A 20173-nucleotide genomic window follows, 5' to 3' on the forward strand; every position below is an offset into this window, starting at 1 on the left:
GAATTTGCAGTGTGCCGATGCAGAGGTCAAAACTGCAGGTGCTTTGCTCCTCTTCTGCAGTGGTAGACTTTCTGCAGCATTATTGCAGCTGCACCGGTTGAATTACCCTCAAACCGCCTCTGCTCCTTTGCTCTTGCTGCTGTCGTGCTGCTAGGAGCTAAGCCATAGTGTGGCTTAGTTTCCTATCGAAACCTGAGCCCAAGGTTTGTTTCAGGGGGAAATTAGGCACATCTTTGAAATGTTGGATGAATAATCAGATACCGGGTTGTTCAGAGTCGAATAAAGGGTCTCAGGTCAGGCACACTCATGCCGCTGCGGTTTTGCACACTGAACCCCTGCACACTGCTGGTGGGAGATGGGGAAACGGGGCGGGGGGGGGGGGAGATTTGGTGTGCGGCATTGGAGAGCAGCAACACTTTTGCACCACACCTTCAAGCAACAACAGTAGCCTTCCTGAACAGTGAGAACTTGTCATTTCAGCAGCAGTAACCTTTCACATCAACAGCCTTTCTTAATTCACCCTTAGGGGTTCCCAGGGGTGGAGTGGGGGCATATGATTTGAACCAGAACTGTCTAGTTATGGCACTCCATGTTCCCTGTTAAATTACAGTTGCTAACATGACTTCTTTGTGGGGAAGGTTTGGCTTGAGTTATAGCATCAACAAATCCACCATTTACACTCAATAAGACATTCTTGTTGGCAAACAGTATTAATTAAAGACATGCAGAGCCTTTAATTAAAACTCCCATGTTTTTGTGTTCTGTAGCTTTCAACAACAAAATGTCTAGCCTTTGTTATTGATTAAAATGAGCTCGCTTCTTTTCAAGATACGGAGAACGGAGGGAGAAAACCCACGTGACGAGGGGTCTATCACAGAACTGAGACTGAAAGCAGAAGAGGGGTTGTTTTTTCTCCAGAGTAACTTGCAGGTGATACAATTGACTGTGGTATGTATGCTCATTCCAGTATTGGCAATCGTTTCTTGACTTTATGGGTGTTTGACATCCTCCTGAAAAGCCTGTTTGACAGGAGGCAAGAGAACATGGTGCATGTTTGTGTATCACAGGGCGTGAAGTCTCATTTTGGACACCTAAAAGCTACTGCATGCCTCCGGCGCAGAGAACATGTTTTCAAAATGTCTGATCCCTGTCACAAACAGAATTTCATTTTGTGGCACCAAATGTCTGCTGTGGTTCTAATGGACTCCCTTACCTCAACCTGCTTGCCAACTGCCCTTCCCCACACCTGAACAAATCCCCTTCTTTCACTACTCACCCACCCCTTCACTTATCCCCTCACAGCTCGCCCCAAATCTCCCATTTTAAGGGAGCAGGGAGGTGCTCCTCAGAGCAGCTTGCTAAATTGCTCTGTGAAGTGCCTCTCCCCTCTGTTAAACCTTGCTGCAGCTGCATTTAACTGGAGCTGGCATAGCCACCTATCAGCAGCCACATGAGCTGCAGCGTGACAACAGTCTTACACTTTTATGTATATAGGAAGAAAGGCACTGGCCTGATTCACGGGCAACAAGAAACCATGGTTGGCTGCAGTATGAACAAACCAGGGTTGGTCTTGGATCTACATACACTTCCCCGATTTTTTACGCTCATAAGGAGGAAACTTGAAACTTTTGAATGTGGTTTGAAACAAGCAGCAGTTGCTCATGACATCCTGGGCTTGTGGGGATTTTGCTTTGCTTAAACCAGGGGTCACTGACCTTTTTGGGCCAATGGGCATTTGGAATTTTCAAAAAGTGCTGTGGGTGCCAGCCACAAACAGGCTGCTATGAGGGTGTGGCATAACACAAAATGGCCACCACATCTGAAGGAGTAGAAAAAGAGACAGGACTATGGAGGGGGAGAGGTTGCTGATGTTCAAATAGGAAATGTTGTGATGTCCTGAATGTGCACACCAACTTTCATTCTGAAGTCTCAATGTTCAAGGGAGATATTGTGCTACAAACAACAAGAGAATGAAAAGCCATCGGTTTCACTCAGCCAAACCAGAGTTCAGAATGTGAGAATGTCTTAAAGATGAAGTGGCCTTCAGTATTGGGCCATCCAAAATAAACACTTGTGGTAAGAGGCAAGTCTGTATAACTTGTCATTCACCTTTAAATCATGGGGGTTTGAGGGTGAAGAAATATTTGTTTGGGTTGCTTAAATAAAGAAATTCAAGATAATAATTTGACCTTTGAGGCTGGTCCATAATTCATTGCTTCCAAGACAGTCTATTTTTGTTTTGTTTTTTCCCCTGTTTTGTTTTTATTATACTGGTGCCATAAATGGTTATCTTCTCTCCACACAGTGTGACAGTAGTTTAATTCCTGATGCTATGAATCAGGGATGGAGCTGGGTCGATGACAGAGAGTTAGTGATTTACAATAGACCAGGCACTCTATAAAAACCTATGGCAAGGGGTTATGAGTTATCAAGATGTGCTGAGCTGGCATCCGTGGTCAGCAATATGCAGGGCGATGGAATCTCGCCTCTCATGGCTGCCCAGCATTCCATTACTGCCTGTTAGCCTCTTGAGCGAGAGCCAGCGAAGGACGGGCGATGGAGGGAGGAGTTCTCAGAAGGATCTGACGGCTGGAGAAATGGAGGGGGAACTTGTGAGGGAAACAAATGGCAAAACAGTCACGCTGTCAAGACCCGCTGCAGCTCATAAATCTAAAATGGGAAAATTGTATGTTCTGGAATATTAACAAAGCTGTTTGGACAACAGCAGCAGACTGAGGGGCTGAGAGAGACTCCCAATTATTATTTTTCTGCAACGGCCATAGTCCCATGTTCCGGCAGAGGGTAAAGCTGAGTTTCTAGGAGGTTCCAGGTTTGCTCTCAAAATAGCCTTGGAGATGGACCTTACCTTATATGCCCAGAGGCTTCTGGCATGATTGCCAGGATCATGCCTTCCTCAGCCTGCTGAATGTCTTTGAGCATCCGAGGCTACCCTGAAACAAACACTCATAAGTGCAACCTTGTGATGCCTTTCTTCATAAATTTGGAAGCTACCAGTGATAGCGCCATTTCCAGAGTGGACTGTGGAATCAGTTCTGCCCCCTAACCCATTTGCATGGTTTTGGTGAAGCAGAATGCAGTGCTTTTTTTTTATTTCTAAAATAATGTTTAGGGGTATTCTCATTTTGACTCAAGAAAATCACCATTTTATAGTTCAAATCAGGAAAAATAAATACAGTAAATGGACAAAAGTACAAAGATTCACAAAATGTTTAGGGGTATGCATACCCCTGTGTCCCCCACCCCCAAAAAGCACTGGCAGAATGTAGAAATTGTATTCTCTACCAAAATGTTTTGGAACAGAACCAAGCAGTTCAGCTGATCCCTTTCGCTTTTGTTTCCTCAATGGCATGAACACACACCTACGAGAGACAGTTCCGCTGTGGCTCCAAAACAGTATACAGTGGTGTTGTTGTTCAGTCGTGTCCGACTCTTTGTGACCCCATGAACTAAAGCACGCCAGGCACTCCTGTCTTCCACTGCCTCCCGCAGTTTGGTCAACCTCAAGCTGGTAGCTTCGAGAACACTATCCAACCATCGCGTCCTCTGTCGTCCCCTTCTCCTTGTGCCCTCCATCTTTCCCAACATCAGGGTCTTTTCCAGGGAGTCTTCTCTTCTCATGAGGTGGCCAAAGTATTGGAGTCTCAGCTTCACGATCTGTCCTTCCAGTGAGCACTCAGGGCTGATTTCCTTCAGAGTGGATAGGTTTGTTCTTCTTGCAGTCCATGGGACTCTCAAGAGTCTCCTCCAGCACCATAATTCAAAAGCATCCATTCTTCGGCGATCAGCCTTCTTTATGGTCCAGCTCTCACTTCCATACATCACTACTGGGAAAACCATAGCTTTAACTATACGGACCTTTCTTGGCAAGGTGATGTCTCTGATGCACTGGAGGTCGGTTCTTAACCTGAAACTGTTCTTAACCTGAAGCACTATTTCTGTTCTCATCCTGAAGCAAAGTCAGCAGAGTCTGTAACTGAAGCGTATGTAACCCGAGGTACCACTGTATATACAACCAGGACATGGAATCCTGAGCTTCAAACACTCTACATTCTGGAATCTGAAAAACAAAGCAATTGGAATAGCAGTGCCTCTGTGTATGTTCAGTTTTCATGCTTAAGTGAATGATTCAGCTAAGGATAAATACACAAGTCTAGTTCCTTTCAGCAGGAGAGATTTAGGGAAGATATCCACTTTGTGGAGATTAGGCAACGAACATTTTGCAACAAGATTGCACAATGCGCCACTGTGCACATTTACCTGGGAATGAACCGCCACAGCGGGTGGCGCTGTGGGTAAAACCACAGTGCCTAGGACTTGCCGATCGCATGGTCGGCGGTTCGAATCCCCGCGGCGGGGTGAGCTCCCGTCGTTCGGTCCCAGCTCCTGCCCACCTAGCAGTTTGAAAGCACCCTTAAGTGCAAGTAGATAAATAGGGACCGCTTTATAGCGGGAAGGTAAATGGCGTTCCGTGTGCTGCGCTGGTGCTGGCTCGCCAGAGCAGCTTTGTCACGCTGGCCACGTGACCCGGAAGTGTCTCTGAACAGCACTGGCCCCTGGCCTCTTAAGTGAGATGGGCGTGCAACCCCAGAGTCGGTCACGACTGGCCCGTACGGGCAGGGGTACCTTTACCTTTACCTGAACCTGATTAAACAGCATGGGACACTTATGAGAAACATATATTTCGGATTTGGCTGCTCTTGTTGGAAGTTTCTTCCTCTTGCATTCTGAGGAGAAACAGCATGGAAAAAAAATATTACACAGCTTTATCTTTACAAGAAGCAACTAAATTTAATTATATGACAAGAAGCTGAGAGGGTCTGGGACTATCACTGTCATCTCAAGCCTGTGCATAGATCTGAAAATTCCAATATGGCCATCAAATTCTCCTGCTCATAAGAAGATACCTCTTAATTTCAAAGGGGTGTCTGGATCCCCACACGTGTGGTCTTTGAAGCAAGAGAGGTGCACTGAGTGGATGGGGCGAGAGCTTACGTCTCACTTCGCTGCTATGCTTGGGGGTGGGGAGTATAATCTAAACTAGGCCTTGATTTATTTCATGGGTAGAAAAATCCCATGTAAACTTTTACATAGTTTCAGGGAGCTTCAGTTTATGGCTCGACTTCAGTCTTTCTTTTGCTTCCTTTCTTCTTAGTGGGGTTGTCTCAATGACTGTAATGTCTTTTGAAGGGACAAATTGGTGAGCCCAACTATTAGCTGGGTGACATCAAAGAACATTAATCTTTTGTTCTATAGCAAGGCCAATACCACATTAGTGCATTTCACCCAGTCATTATTAAGCCTGTAGCCCAAGGGTGTAATAAATGTTTTATGGCATGCAAACCAAGGTAATGGAATGCAAATTCCACAATATATCCTTACATTTATTTTCTAATAGAATAAATGATGACGTATTCTCTCCAAGAAAAAAGGCCCGAATGAGAGGACTAGCTCAGAAATTCGGAAGGGGCTTAAATACAGACTGTCCCTGTCCCCTTTTAAGAGTGGCAGGAAAACAGAGGGTGCAATCCTGTGCCTCGTTAGGGTGCGTGAATCCCATTGGCTTCAAGTAGCTCTGCTCTGTGCAAGATGCCTACTTATTTGCATTTTGGAAAAGCATTTATGCTTTTAAGTGCATCTGTTTCCCTCTAGCTCTATAATGTAAACATCCTGGATATATATGCCTGTGTGAATACTGGAATCTTACATTTTAATTTCTAATTACATTTCTCCCTCTCATTTGTTCTGTAATGTATGGGAAGCATTAGTGGCAAGCATAGTTTTAATACAGGCCAAGGAGAGGATTTCTGCCATCAGAGCTTGTCACGATACAGTGGTACCTCGGGTTACATACGCTTCAGGTTACATACGCTTCAGGTTACAGGCTCCACTAACCCAGAAATAGTGCTTCAGGTCAATAACTTTGCTTCAGGTTGAGAACAGAAATCGTGCTCTGGCGGCGTGGCGGCAGCAGGAGGCCCCATTAGCTAAAGTGGTGCTTCAGGTTAAGAACAGTTTCAGGTTAAGTACGGACCTCCGGAACAAATTAAGTACTTAACCCGAGGTACCACTGTACTAGGAGAGGCCTTTTAAAATGCAACGCATTTTATATTTCCCCACCCACCTTTGAAGATGGGTGTGCAGGGGTCGAACAGGTGTTTTAGCACATGCTGTTGTCCTCCCTCAGAGCAAGGCAGCGAGAGGGTGGAAGAGGCAGCAGAGAGCCTGGTCAGGTGGGTGGCCACTGGCTATAGCTGGAGTAGGAAGACTGGCTGGCGGGCAGGCAGTCATGTGTGCAGTAATGAGGCAAGCGAATTTCCTGCCCTGCTGCCAGTTCACAACTTCCCTGTGCCCGAGACAATTGCTCCCAGTACATTTCCAAGCAAAATTCAAAGTGCTTCAGCCCTGTATACCTGAAGGAGCATCTCTACCCCCATTGTTCATCCCAGACACTGAGATCCAGCACTGACAACCTTCTGGATGTTTCCCTCACCACAATAAGTGAAGTTACAGGGAACCAGGCAGAGGGCCTTCTTGGTAGTGGTGCCCACCGTGTGGGAAGCCGTCCCAACAGATTTCAAGGAGATGAGTCACTATACAACCTTTAGAAGACATTTAAAGGCAGCCCTGTATAGGGAAGCCTTTTAATGTGTAATGTTTCATTATGTTTTTATGTGTGTTGGAAGCCGCCCAGAGTGGCTGAGGTAACCCAGTCAGATGGGTGGGGTAAAAATATGATTATCATTAGTATTAGTATTGCCTCAGATTGACTCGTTATATTGAACGTCTTGCCTGATAAGACATTTGTGCCATTTTGGTTGGTACTAACTGAGGATTTTGGAAACTTTCCTCCTTGCTTTTGGACCAACACTTTGCTTTTATACATGGAATTGTGACCTGAATGCGCACACTAAATTTCACTCCAGTGTTTCCCTCTTCAGAGTAGGCATTGCCATATCATCAAACCTATATATAAATAGCAAACTCATGCTCTTGAGTTATGATATGTAGGCAAAAGGTGTTAGCACATTCAGAGGGACTGGAACCCCGAGGTTTGCAGACACAGAAAAAGGTTTTAGGGGGGAAACAACGAGGGTGGAGTGAAGAATCTCCCCCAAACAGTCCAATAATGACTGAACATGCTGTTGTGAGGGATGGAAAATGGCAAAGGAGGGGGAATGGAATGAAGTATGCTGGAAAAGGGCTTCCCTGGTTAGCTGGAACATGAAAAACAAGCTCTTCCATACGCAACTTTTAGTTGCAGCTCCCACTTGGTGCAATGTATTTAGTGACTTTTCCTCTACCCCTTGAAATGTGGAGTGTGTTGATCTAGTGTTTTATTCTAGGACAGAATATTGTCTTGAGCTCGTATACAGTATAAAATTTCATTCTGGTATCTCAGTTTTAAGGTGCAGTAGGTACACTGCAAGCCAACATACATAACTGCAAACAGAGTGCCTATCAGGTAAGGTAAACTTCACTTCACTGACAATTAATATATTTCCTCCTTCCCCTGGGATAGGGGAATACAAAATGCATAAAACAAATGCCACCAAAATACCCTACTATTGCTAACTTGTCAGCGGCAGCTGTTGGGAGTTCTAGTGCATTTCATTGCAAGTTGTCTGGATTAGTCTTTGGGACTTGAGTAAGTCATTTTATCGGTCCCTAAGAAATGGTTTCATTTTATCCTTACCTTGTTTCCTGATGATGTTCAGTGCTTTTGATGTGGCCTAATAGAGTTCCATGTTCATTCATTCCTGTGCTTCTCTGAGAGAAATGCAGTCACCAAGAGAATAAATTGTGTTATAGTACAGCATCCAAGTTGATCCTTGGGAGTGATAAGTGAGTTCTAAAGCAGCGAGGGCAGTCAGAGTTAATAAAGGGGGAATGGATGGGCAAAGTTTCTGAGCCGCTCTGGCTTATGGAGCTCTGCCTCGCTTGAATCCCAGTAAGTGGCAGTAACACAACAAGATCACACAGACGCTCAACAGGAGAACATTTCATTGCTCCTTTTAGCAAAACCCACGAGTACAGAAAGGGTTCACAGGCAGAGGTGTTGGAAGTGTTGTGATGCAACTCAGCTTGGACAGGAGACTGAGATGTCTGCCTGGGAAAGGGTAGAGAGAGAGAGAGGAACCTCCAAGTTTCCTAGACTATCCTTATTGACTGGCCAACAACATCCAGCACCAGGTTCTCAAGATGATTGAGAGGGCCCAACCAGTGGTGGAGGAAGGGGGCAGGGGGGCGGGCCACCCTGGGTGCCATCTCTGAGGAGGGTGACAAGAAGGCACCCTGTAGGGGGCTCGCCCTGCTGCTGCTGGGTGCGGCAGTGGCGCAAGCAGCCACCATCGCGCTGCTGAGGATCCCACCACTGCCGCCACGAGCAGAGGATCCCGCCGCCATCCGTACGGCGCTTGAGCGGCACTGTCGGCAAACCGCCCTGAGGCGATTGCACAGCGCCACTACGTACTGTGCATGCACATGTGCAGTACGTAGCGCCACTGCGCATGCGCCGCTGGGCAGTTTGCCCCCCCAGGTGCTGGCAAGCCTTCCTTCACCCCTGGGCCCGACACGATGTCCTCACGTAATGCACATGACATTGCGCAATGTCCTGATACCACACATATGACGTTGTGAGGAGCCAGGGGGTGGAGCCGAAAGCATGATGAACATTGAGAGGACATCGCCCCCTAAAAAATGGGGGGGGGGAGTGGCTCAGCCTCCAGGAGCTAACACCCAGTGCTTTTTCTGGCGGTACGCATACCCCTAAACATTTTGTGAATCTTTGTACTTTTGTACATTTACTGTATTTATTTTTCCTGATTTGAACTATAAAATGGTGATTTTTCTTGAGTCAAAATGAGAGTACCCCTAAACAATTTTTTTAGGAAAAAAAAAGTACTGCTGACACCTATTGCTGGTGGATCCTCCGCACAGGATAAGAACATACCCTAAAAGTATTTGCTTCATTTAAAATGTGAGCAGGTTTTCTCTGAGAGCAGTTTATACACCAATATTTTAATTAAGGTTTCTAAAATTATTTAGTTGAGTGTGCCAGCTATTAGATCCTATGGAAGCAGCTTGTTCTCAGTCCAATGGTAAAGAGTGCATGTACCGGTAATTAAAAACAAGCGTGCTCATTACCATCAGATGATTGTAGGAAGTTACAGGTACACAAGCTAATAGACAGGCAGCCATACAGATGACATTTTAGAGATTAGGGCCTAACCCCCAAATTCACTGTAGTTTCTCAGTATTAATGCTTTAAGTATTTGGCTAGAAGGCCCAAAACTTTTATTAACTACAGTGCTAAAAGCTATCATGAAAAAAAATCAATTAACACCTGGCGTTTTATTTCAAAATCGAACAATTAAAACAGTCTTTGGCATGATGTAACCACTCACTGTCTCAGTAGAGGATTTACTGAATATCTGATATGGGGTGATGGCCTTTGAAGCCAGCTGTTAAAAAGCACTTAAATTTACTGCCCGCTTTTAAAAGATTTTAAAAAAATAATTGTTGTAAGACATGATGCTAAGTTAGCAGTTATAAACCCGCCCTTCATATAAATTAATTCACGATGGCATCTACTTCGCCGTGAAAGTCAAGGCAGCTATTTGGGGGAAGAAGGTTTCAGTTTTGCTGTAAATTAAAAAGTGCTTAATATCCAAAAGGAATATTTGCGTCACCTTGCGCTTTGAGGGAAGAAGGAAAGTTTATATGGGAGTGAGGAATCCATCTTGACAAGATGTTGCAATGAATTCCCTGGCCTCCAGTCTAACAGCATAGCTCCTGTTTAGGGCTCCAGCCAGTCTGGGATAGGAGCCTTGGGGTGGTGTTTGGCATATTCCACCTCCTTTGCTTTATTGTGCTCTATATTGCAAAAGGCTCAGGGCTGGAGCTGGCAGCCAGTTCTCAGCATGGGAGTTGCATTGGCACAGAGCTGACGTGTGGAGTTTAGTGAGGGGAGAGAGAACTTTAAACCTCCCTGTACATGTTCCCCCATCCCAAACTATCACTTCCAAGAGCAGCATCCCAGTACCCGCCCCCCATTTCAATCTTTCTCCCCCTTTTCAAGGGACACCCTATCGGGGTGTGGCCAGGAAAGCATTTAGTCTAGATCCTCAAGTTCAAAGCGGGCCTCAAGTTTAGACACTTGTTAATTTTTTGACATTTGATCATAGAATCATAGAATTCTAGAGTTGGAAGGGACCCTGAGGATCATCTAGTCCAACCCCCTGCAATGCAGGAATATGCAGTGGTCCCATGCAGGGACCGAACCTGCAACCTTGGGGTTATCAGCACCGTGCTTTAACCAATGGAGCCAGCATCCCTATGAAGAGTTGGCGGGGGGGGGGGGATTATGTACAGTGGTACCGCGGGTTACAGATGCTTCAGGTTAAACACTCCGCTAACCCAGAAATAGTGCTTCAGGATGAGAACAGAAATCGTGCTCTGGCGGCATGGCAGCAGCAGGAGGCCACATTAGCTAAAGTGGTGCTTCAGGTTAAGAACAGTTTCAGGTTCAGAATGGACCTCCGGAACGAATTAAGTACTTAACCTGAGGTACCACTGTACAGCACATTTGAGTGTCCTTTGCACTTCCTGTAGAATTATCTCATGTTATTGTTGCAACAACCCTGTAAGGTAGGCCACTAATATGAACTCGATAATACAGGTGGAGAGGGCAGACTAAAATGAGAGGCGTTGAGTTGCTAAAAGCCACCTACCAAGCTCACGTGAGTGGAGACACTTGAATCACGAACTTCCCAGCTCAGTTTCTTAGCCGCTATACTTCACTAGCCAACTTGTTAAATGTCAGGAGCCTTTAACTAGCATGTGTGCAAAAAGAGATTTTTGGGTTTGCTTCATCAACTGTGAAATTTAAATGTAATCACCCTGAAAAATCCCTTTACTTTATTTGTATTTTCAGCAGGGCACTTGCACTTGCAAACACGGAGTATATTAATCATGGCTTCATCAGCTCGTTCCAGTGACGGCCAGCATTAACCTTTGCTAAGTGATCAGTTGAACGTGCTTGCCTTCCCAGGTGCCAAAGCCACAATCACATTTACTTTGAGGGTCTTTCCTTAGGTTCAGCAAGAAAGGAATCTTTCGTCTCCTTCTGCACCTCTGATTACAATGACATTTTATCAGTATCCACCCATGGGGATGGGGGAAGAGGAAGAGGAGAAGGGGGAAAAACCTGAAGATACAAAATCGAATCCGTTTTGAATCCAAAGGACAGTGGATTGAGTTGGTTATGGTGGACCATGGTTTTCATGCATCATAACCATGGCTCAACCCTCAGCCAACGTCTGCTGCCTTAGCCTAACTAGAGGGTCTCATGTCAGCCATGACTCTTTGTCTGTGCGATGGGTGGCTGCTGTCACCCAGTGCCGTTACTGCTGATGCCCTGGCTGTAACCCCTTTTGTGACCCTCTGATGAGGACCCACCCACTTTGTCATCATACCGTATTGGCCTGAATATAAGCCTCACTCCCCCCCCCCCAAATTCCAACCGTGAAAAGTTAAAGTGTGGCTTATATTCGCGACCTTACAAAAATTGGCTTTTATGATATCACTGCTGAAACAGACATACGATAAAACGGAAGGGGCGAGTGCCTGCAGAAATTTAAGGGAATGGCGTATATTTGGGTATGGTATTTTTTTCTCTCCCCCCTCCCTTTAAATTTTAAAGTTGCAGCTTACATTTGGGTGCGGCTTATATTCAGGCCAATACGGTAGGTGGTTGATTTCATCTCTGCTGTACTGCTCAAGGAGCCTTCAGGACCTTATGTGTCTGTGCCTTTTAATGAACTGAGAATTGTGAAAGGCTTTGAGTCATGGGGGCGGCGAGAGTGTGTGAATGAATTTGGCAGTGCTTGGTTTATTTTTTGGTTCTTATTTTGTTGCTGCTGGTCTACTTCAAAGTTGACTTCCCTGCCTTTCTGCCCGATGATGATAATAATAATAATAATAATTTATTATTTATACCCCGCCCATCTGGCTGGGCCTCCCCAGCCACTCTGGGCGGCTTCCATAAAAACCAAAAATACAATAAAATATCACACGTTAAAAACTTCCCTGAACAGGGCTGCCTTAAGATGTCTTCTGAATGTCAGGTAGTTGTTTATCGCTTTGACATCTGCTGGAAAGGCGTTCCACAGGGCGGGCGCCACTACCGAGAAGGCCCTCTGCCTGGTTCCCTGTAGCTTTGCTTCTCGCAATGAGGGAACCGCCAGAAGGCCCTCGGCGCTGGACCTCAGCGCCATGATGATGATGATGAATTGAATTTATAAACCTTCCTATACCTATACCGAGAGGTGTCAGGGCGGTTCACAGAACAAAATCAAAATAGAAAACCACAAAGCATATAATCAAAATAAAAAACAACAACCCAATACCCCCCCCAAAAGCCCCCACCCCAAGCTGGATGGCTTTCTGGACTCAGACACGAGTTTGCAGTTGAGGTGTTCAAGCCTGTTGAAGAGTGTTGCAGTTAAGGTGCTTTCAGACACCTCTGTATTATGGATTCATCCTGATTTGTTTGTGGGGAGGTTAGATGATGTTGCAGCAGAGCAAGTATTATCCCACAAAAAAGCCTACCTTTTTGGAAGTAGCCTTGTTGTGCAAGAACTCAACTACAGTGGTGCCCCGCAAGACGAATGCCTCGCAAGACGGAAAACTCGCTAGACGAAAGGGTTTTCTGTTTTTTGAGCTGCTTCGCAAGACGAATTTCCCTATGGGCTTGCTTCGCAAGACGAAAACGTCTTGCAAGTTTGTTTCCTTTTTCGTAAAACCGTTAATACAGTTGCAACTTGACTTTGAGGAGCAACTCATAGAACGCAGTGTACATAGTAGCCTTTTTTGAGGTTTTTAAAGACTTTGGTGATTTTTGAAGCTTTTCCAAAACTTCTTTTGCAGCCATTTGGTAAGTTAAGCTTTTAAAACTTTTTTGGGGGGTTTTGGATTTTGGGTTGGGGTGTTTGGAATTCAAGGACTTGGTGTTGGGGTGGGGTTTGCAAGAATCTGGAAGCTGGTTTTTTTTATGATTTTCTGTGACCATTGGGGCACTCTGCTGGTTTTTTTAAAAAAATCTGGATTTGAATTTTGAAATGCTCTTTACAGTATGTGTGACTTTAAAGAGCACTTAATAAACTCTTGTTGTACCAAATTTGGCTTTGTTTGGACTTTTTTTGACCATAGGAACGCATTAATTGATTTTCAATGCATTCCTATGGGATTTCGTGCTTTGCAAGACGAAAAATTCGCTAGACGAAAAAATTCGCGGAACGAATTAATTTCGTCTTGCGAGGCACCACTGTATCGCGCCATCTGTCCTACACATTTAAAGCAGCACTGTACCACTTTTTAAACAATCGTGACTTTCCCCAAAGAATCCTGGGAAATGTTGTTTGTTAAGGGTGCTAGGAGGTGCCTTTTCCCCAGAGTTACAGTTCACAGAGTTCCATGGGAAAAAGAGGGATTGGCTGTTAAACCACTGTGAGAATTCTAGCTCTGTGAGGGAAATAAAGGTCTCCCAGCAACTCAGCACCTTTAACAAACTACTCCGCCCAGGTTTATTTGAGGGAAGCTGTGACTGTTTGAAGTGGTATATTTCTGTAAGTGTCTAACAGAATTCATTTGATTTTTCTCCCACCTCCAAATCCCTTAGTTTCCTGTCTGTAAAATGGAGGCAGTCTTCCTGCAAATATTCAAATATGTGCAAATGTTAACCTTTGAAGCCCTAAACAGCTTCAGCCCTGTATACCTGAAGGAGCATCTCTACGCATAGCTTTCAGCCCAGAAACTGAGGTCTAGCTCCGAGGGCCTTCTGGTGGTTCCCTCATTATGAAAAGTGAAATTATAGGGAACCAGGCAGAGGGCCTTCTCGGTAGTGGTGCCCGCCCTGTGGAACACCCTCCCATCAGATGTCAAGGAGATAAGAAACTATCTGACTTTTAGAAGACATCTGAAGGCAACCCTGTTTAGGGAAGTTTTTAATATTTGATGTTTTTGTGGTTTTTAATATTCTATTGAGAGCTGCCCAGAGTGGCTGGGGAGGCCTGGCCAGATGGGTGGGGTATAAGTAATAAATTATTATTATTATTATTATTATTATTATTATTATTATTATTCCATGCTAACCCTCTTGTAGTTTTGTCTTAGCACTCATGGAATTGTCCACCCATGGACCATCATGGTCAATAAAAACCTTTGTTTCTACAGCAGCCAAGAAATGCTTTTAATATATTTGCAAAGCTAGAAATGCTCTAATTGTGTGTGTGTGTTTGTGAGGGTATATATGAAAGCACAATTACATCCGACATCGTTAATTCCTGCTACCCCTCTCCCTTGCTTTTCTGCAATTTGGATCTTTGATTATGGTCTAAAATGCTCTGTGCCACAAAATAGAGGGCTCGATTAAGCTGTGCCTTACCAGCTGTAATGAAGTAATTTAAAGTAAGAGAGATAATATGTTGCATCAACCCCCGCCCTATTAATACAGGCCAGATAAGTAGGCACCTCTGAAGACATCCATTTATCTAGAATGATAATGCTGTCATGCTCTTATTGTGCTCTGGCACAGCTCAAAAGCATTCTTGAAAATGCTTTACAAATGACACACGGCAGATAAAAAAAGTTGATACACTGGCATAGGGAAAAAAGAAAATTAGGTTCCGTGATATTGTTTACTGGTTCAACTTACTTTTGTGTAGATGTCTGATGCATGCAAGTCATAGAGATAGACCAAACTGTTCATCAGGCAGAACGCCATGATTCTGCAGCCGTTATAGCTCCCTTGGGACACAACTAATAGCCAAGAAACCTAGGCAGGCACTCAAGGCACCACCATTTATAAGGCACATCGAATGCCACTTCTGGTTGCCTTGCTCGAAGCTTTCAGCCCTTGGGAATGCTAGTATGAACATCTAATCTTGAGATGAGGGGTGGTGCCTCATAGGTCATGGGACCGAATCTTCCAGTTTCCAAAGAGAAGCCAAGCAGAGCCTGAGGGGAGCAGAGCCTCAGCTATTCCTTCTGGGACAGGGTGTAGCTCGATGAACATGAGAACAGAACTCCTTCCTCCAGAGTCCCTGAAAATGGAGGCTTGAATCCTGAAAGACAGATCCTGATATCGAAACACCTGTCGGGGGTGGACTGTCCATGACAGTCAGATTATGCTTCGGGAGGCTTTGGGCTGAAAGAAGGGATGGGGAACCTCAGACCTGGAGGTCAACTGTAGACACTTGTATGACTCTTGGGATTTTCTGAGGCCACACCTCCCCTGGTCCATTCATTTTGTCTGGCTGGAAAACCCTGCTATTGCCTGTTGTTTGCCTGGCTGAATAATAATAATAATAATAATAATAATAATAATAATAATAATAATAATTTCATTATTTGTACCATGCCCATCTGACTAGGTTGCCCAGCACGTACAAAAACTTAATAAAACATTAAACATTTATAATGTCCCTATACTGGGCTCCCTTCAGATGTCTTCTAAAGGTTGTATAGTTTCCTATCTCCTTGACATCTGATGGGAGGGCGTTCCACAGGGTTGGTGCCACTACCAAGAAGGCCCTTTGCCTGCTTCCCTGTAACCTCACTTCTCGCAATGAGGGAACCGCCAGAAGGCCCTCAGAGCTGGACCTCAGTGTCTGGGCTGGATGATGGGGGTGGAGATGCTCCTTCAGGTATACAGGGCCGAGACCATTTAGGGCTTTAAAGGTCAGCACTAACACTTTGACTTGTGCTCGGAAACATACTGAGAGCCCATGTTGTTCTTTCAGGACCGGTGTTATATGATCCTGGTATGTGTAGAAATGCTTGTGCCTCGACTGTATCCTACAGTACAAAGATAAGTGTTGCATTCCTTGTTCCACTCACACTTGGCATACGGCCCCCGGAAGGCTGCTTGTGTGGCAATGTGGCCCTTTGGGCTCAAAACAGCTCTTGTTGAAAAGCACCATATAAAAGTGACTGTACAGAATGTCTTCAGTTAGGTCTCTTAACTAACCTTACGTATATGCTACCGAATCCTTAAAATGCTGAAGATTTATTCTGAGCTGGGTTCTTTATATCATCTTGAAAATATAGCAACGGACAAAGGTGGAATGGGAAAGACGTGCTTTAAAGTTCACCTTTCTGCTAATTGCTTGCTTGTAAAAATGGTGTGTCCAGGCACACGGACCTTTTATAGACTACTTTACGATGGGAGAGCGAGTGATTCAGCATATTTCTTTTATGTCTGTTCATTCAGTATTATAATATGGCAGCATTCCAAAGGATTCAAAAATGTGCAAGTAGGTCTCTTGCCCCTCCTCCCCAGACTGAAAGCTGCAGTAACTACTCTTCATTTCCTCCTCCCATCTTGCTAGGCTGGAGACAGAGGCAACACAGCACTCTCACCCTGGGGCAGCTTGGTCATCTGTATAATTCTGCCAAGTGGTAAGGAGAGTGAGGTCTTATTCACACTTTCCTCCGCTCTTTCCAAGCACGCTTTGCGCTTTAAACCTACATGTCCATGTGCCCTTTTTCGTTTGTTTGTTCTGGAGCTTTCCCTGTGAAAACCTGTTCTTTAAAGCTCAATCGGAGCAAACAGCAATCTGCAGAAATCTTGAATTGTCATTTGCTCCGATTGAGTGCTAAAGAGCAGGTTTTTGTGGGGAAAGCTCTGGGGCAAAAAACCCCAAAATGCTTGAACAAAAGTGTGGATAAGGCCTGACACTCTTCTTCCGTCTAAGGTGAAACTTGTGCAAATGGGTGCAATGTGTTTATCTCTGCTCCAAGCAGAAAGATAATGTTTTCTGGGACCTTGTGCATGCAAATATTCTGCCACAAAGCTCTGTCTCTGTCTGCACTTCATGGCTGCCTTCAGGTGCAACCATACAGAGGTGTGTGTGCGAGGAAGATGCATATTAGACAAAAAGCCACAAGTCTCCTAGCAACATCCTGCACCACTTATGGATGCCCTCTCCTCATTTTGAGGATTCATTATGCAACTGAACCTAATAAAATATGATCAAAACCATTTCTAAAATGTTGACTGGGACAAATATGCATTAAACTACTTGTAGGTGATAGCAGAACCAGTGGGGGAGCCTTTCTTCACCAGAACACAGCTCGGAGCACAGTTAGTAAATTGGCCCATAAAAAAAGAAGGGGAATGTTTTATTGAGAGGTTTAGAAGGCCCAGATTTGTTACTGAGTCAGTTAGCAAATGATAATAGTGATAATAGCTACATTCTGTTTGCCGAGTTCAATAAATGATGAGCATACATACTGTGTGTGTTGTTATTAGATTTTCCGTGCTCATCAGAAGCTGAGTGTAGTTTTGGCTTGCTAAATACATCTTCGTGCTGCAATCTATAGAACGGTACACTTTTCATACCAATCAGACTTTAATATTAATTTGTTCTTATTTATACACCCCAGAAAGACACAGAACATCTTCAGATCCATGATAAAGCTTTCATTCAAAATAAAGTATGGCTATATCATCGCTAGGGTTAAAAACATTTTACGTTTGCTACTCGAAAGATTAATGGGTCACTCAAGCATTTACATTCTCATACATTTTTATGACGGCACCACAAAATGAATGTGATGCATGTTCAGTAGAGAATGATGGGCTTAAATATCTAACAGCTGCTCTTTGGAAATTCAGCAATGTTTTAAGTATTGGTCCCATTTAGCACTTTCAGTGAATGCTGCCGTTCACTGTTCTTAGGTATGACTTCTTTCATTTGTCTGTGCACCAGAAGGCATCCCCACTGCAATCCCACTGAAGAAGGAAAGGAGGGATACAGCCAAAGTAGAAGGAGCATCAGTGCCCCAAACTTAGGACACAAGCAATGATGCTTGCAGACCTTGATCAGAGCCGTCTTTCCCATAGGGTTTAGTGGTGCATTGCACCAGGGCACCGGCCTCTCAGGGACGCCCCAGCAAGTGGGGGAGCTGCGTGGCTTTGCCGACGGCCTCCCCTTTCCCTGCACGCTCGCCAGCTGCGCCCCGCCAACCATAAGGCTGGCAGGCGTGCAGCTTCCCTCCCAAGCCTCCTCGCGAAGAGAGCGATCCTCGCAGAGGCTTGGGAGTGAAGCTGCGCCCCTCCCAAGCCTCCATCCTAAGCCTCTGTGGGGATCGCTCTCCCACAGCGGCATGGGGGAGAGTTGCGCCCCCCGGTGTCTGGAAGTGCGCAGCTACGGCCACCCCAACACTATCCGTGGTAACTTGGGGGCGCTGGGCGGATATTTGCACCCTGGTGCCACATCTGCTAAAAATGGCCCTGACCCTGATGACACATCTCCTGTGTCTTGAGTGACTTGACATGCCTGTTTCATTCATGTATAAACCAGGTGGGTAGGAGAGTATCTCATTTTAACCTAAAAAGGGGAGTGCAGATGAGGAGAGCCAATTCCTCTTTGCTGCCTTACTCCCCAGTGGTTCTCTGTCCCATAAACTTTGCTTCCAAATTGTTAGGTATTCAGTGGTCTGTGTTTGCCTGATCTTGAGTCCGGGCTAAGGACTCTGAGCTCCTGTGTTCTGATTCGATACATGATGTCCAATCACAGAACATTTCAGGATTTGGGCCTCTGCCATTGGCCCTTGAACTCTGAGTCGTGATTCGCAGCTTGGAAGTTTAGACAGCCAATCACGTTGGGAGTGGGAGTGGCCCAGGCTTTCAGAAATGTATATAAGCAGTTGCTTTGCCCCTGTTTCCCAGCTATGTAGTTCAATAAAGGTTCTTGCTGTTATCACTGTGTTTTGCCTTGTGGGAACCCACCCACACTTTACAAATCCAGCTCACTTCTGAGATCAGAGCTGGGCTAGGAAAAAAAGTTTAGGTGACCAGCAAGTTAAACAAGCAAAGACAGAGGCATCAACTTCTATTATCTTTTGATTGTAAGCCAACAGTATATAAACTACAGTACATTGCTGATGGGTCGCACGTGACTTGGTGAATCACAAGTTGTGTTGGCTTGTATTTATTAGGGTGCCCTTCTGATCACAGGACCATTTTACACTTTATGTTGGAACTATTTTCAGAACTAATTTGGTAAAGTTTAGTGTTTTGTCCCGAAGAAATAACTGCTATTTAGAGATGAAGCAAATTTGTTTCCCATAATTCTCCTCTAACGAATGTCTATTATAAATATTCACTAGATACACTCAATATTCTCTGAATATTCACTGAAGAGCTGATATATGTACATATCTGACGTTCGATTACATTTGCTTTCAGTGTTTGATATTTTATTTCTTTATGAGATATTGGACACTTGCTATGTGGCAATACTTAGTAGATGGCATATTTTAATGGGATTGACTGTGATTTGCTAATTTATGCTAGGTCCCATGGTATTTATTTATTTATTTATTTAAAACGGTGCTAACCTGTCCTCCCCAGGCAGCGTACAAAATACACTAAAACACATGAAAATTCAGCGACAGCATTCACCCATACCAGCCTGAAATACATTTTCTCCCCAAGTACACCACAACTGACCCAAGCACAGATTTGAACAAGACTTTGTGCCTAACTCTGCCAGAGTCAGCCTACCTATGAGGCAGGGTGAAGCAGCTGCCTCAGGCGGTGGAAAAGCAAGAGGCGGTGCCCCACTTGCCCCACCGCTTCCGCCGGAATGCAGAATACAGAACCAGGCTGGATCTAGACACATCAAAGAAGCGCTTCGGAAAAATGGGTTGTAACCTTTATAAAGAAAAATCACGTCGGCAAAAACGGAACTCCACAGCGCCATCTGGTGCTACAGTGTTATATCACATCTAAAACGTTTTTTCTTTACCAATCTAGTTGAGTCACCAGAGTATACGTGGTTAAGGTTGTGCTGCAGATATGTGCCCAGAGATTCTTTTTTAAGCTCAGCAGTGATGAGGCCATACATATATCCCTGGTGAGGGAATTCCAAGGTGTGGAGTCACAAAGGAGAGACCTCCGTTTTGGATTCATTTTGAGAAACTTATATTGAAAATAGTTTTGTTATGCTGAAAAACTCAAGTTTTTGAAGATAAAAATTCCGACAGGAAGCAATAGACTTGTACCACAGACATGTAAATTGATGACTGATGATGCAGCTACTAACAGTCCAAAGTGCATTTGAAGAGAAAACGTATGTAAACATTT

The 20173-nt window shown here is 44.7% G+C and overlaps 3 long non-coding RNA genes across 7 annotated transcripts in view; 2 read left to right on the plus strand and 1 right to left on the minus strand.

Annotated features, from left to right (window-relative positions):
- Nucleotides 1-11684, plus strand: part of LOC310763029 — a 39261-nt gene extending 27577 nt beyond the window's left edge. For all 4 annotated transcript variants that reach the window (XR_014548396.1, XR_014548397.1, XR_014548398.1 and 1 more), the window contains 2 exons: nt 829-948; nt 10958-11684. This is a non-coding gene — a long non-coding RNA (uncharacterized lncRNA). The remainder of the gene's footprint in view (nt 1-828; nt 949-10957) is intronic.
- On the minus strand, nt 2303-13022 carry LOC310763019. 2 transcript variants are annotated; one of them, XR_014548379.1, is made up of 5 exons: nt 12631-13022; nt 7715-8128; nt 4651-4745; nt 2867-2951; nt 2303-2589 (listed from the first exon to the last, which is right to left on the minus strand). It is a non-coding gene; the product is annotated as an uncharacterized lncRNA (long non-coding RNA). The 2 variants fall into 2 exon arrangements; XR_014548380.1 differs by lacking the exon at nt 12631-13022 and having other exon boundaries at nt 7715-8261.
- Nucleotides 13023-13354: 332 nt separating this feature from the next.
- LOC310763095 lies at nt 13355-16021 on the plus strand. The gene is made up of 2 exons (XR_014548477.1): nt 13355-13646; nt 15822-16021. It is a non-coding gene; the product is annotated as an uncharacterized lncRNA (long non-coding RNA).
- The last annotated feature ends 4152 nt before the right edge of the window (nt 16022-20173 follow it).

The sequence above is a fragment of the Podarcis filfolensis genome (genome assembly GCF_964270895.1).
Source record: "Podarcis filfolensis genome assembly, chromosome: 5".
Classification (NCBI taxonomy): domain Eukaryota; kingdom Metazoa; phylum Chordata; class Lepidosauria; order Squamata; family Lacertidae; genus Podarcis; species Podarcis filfolensis.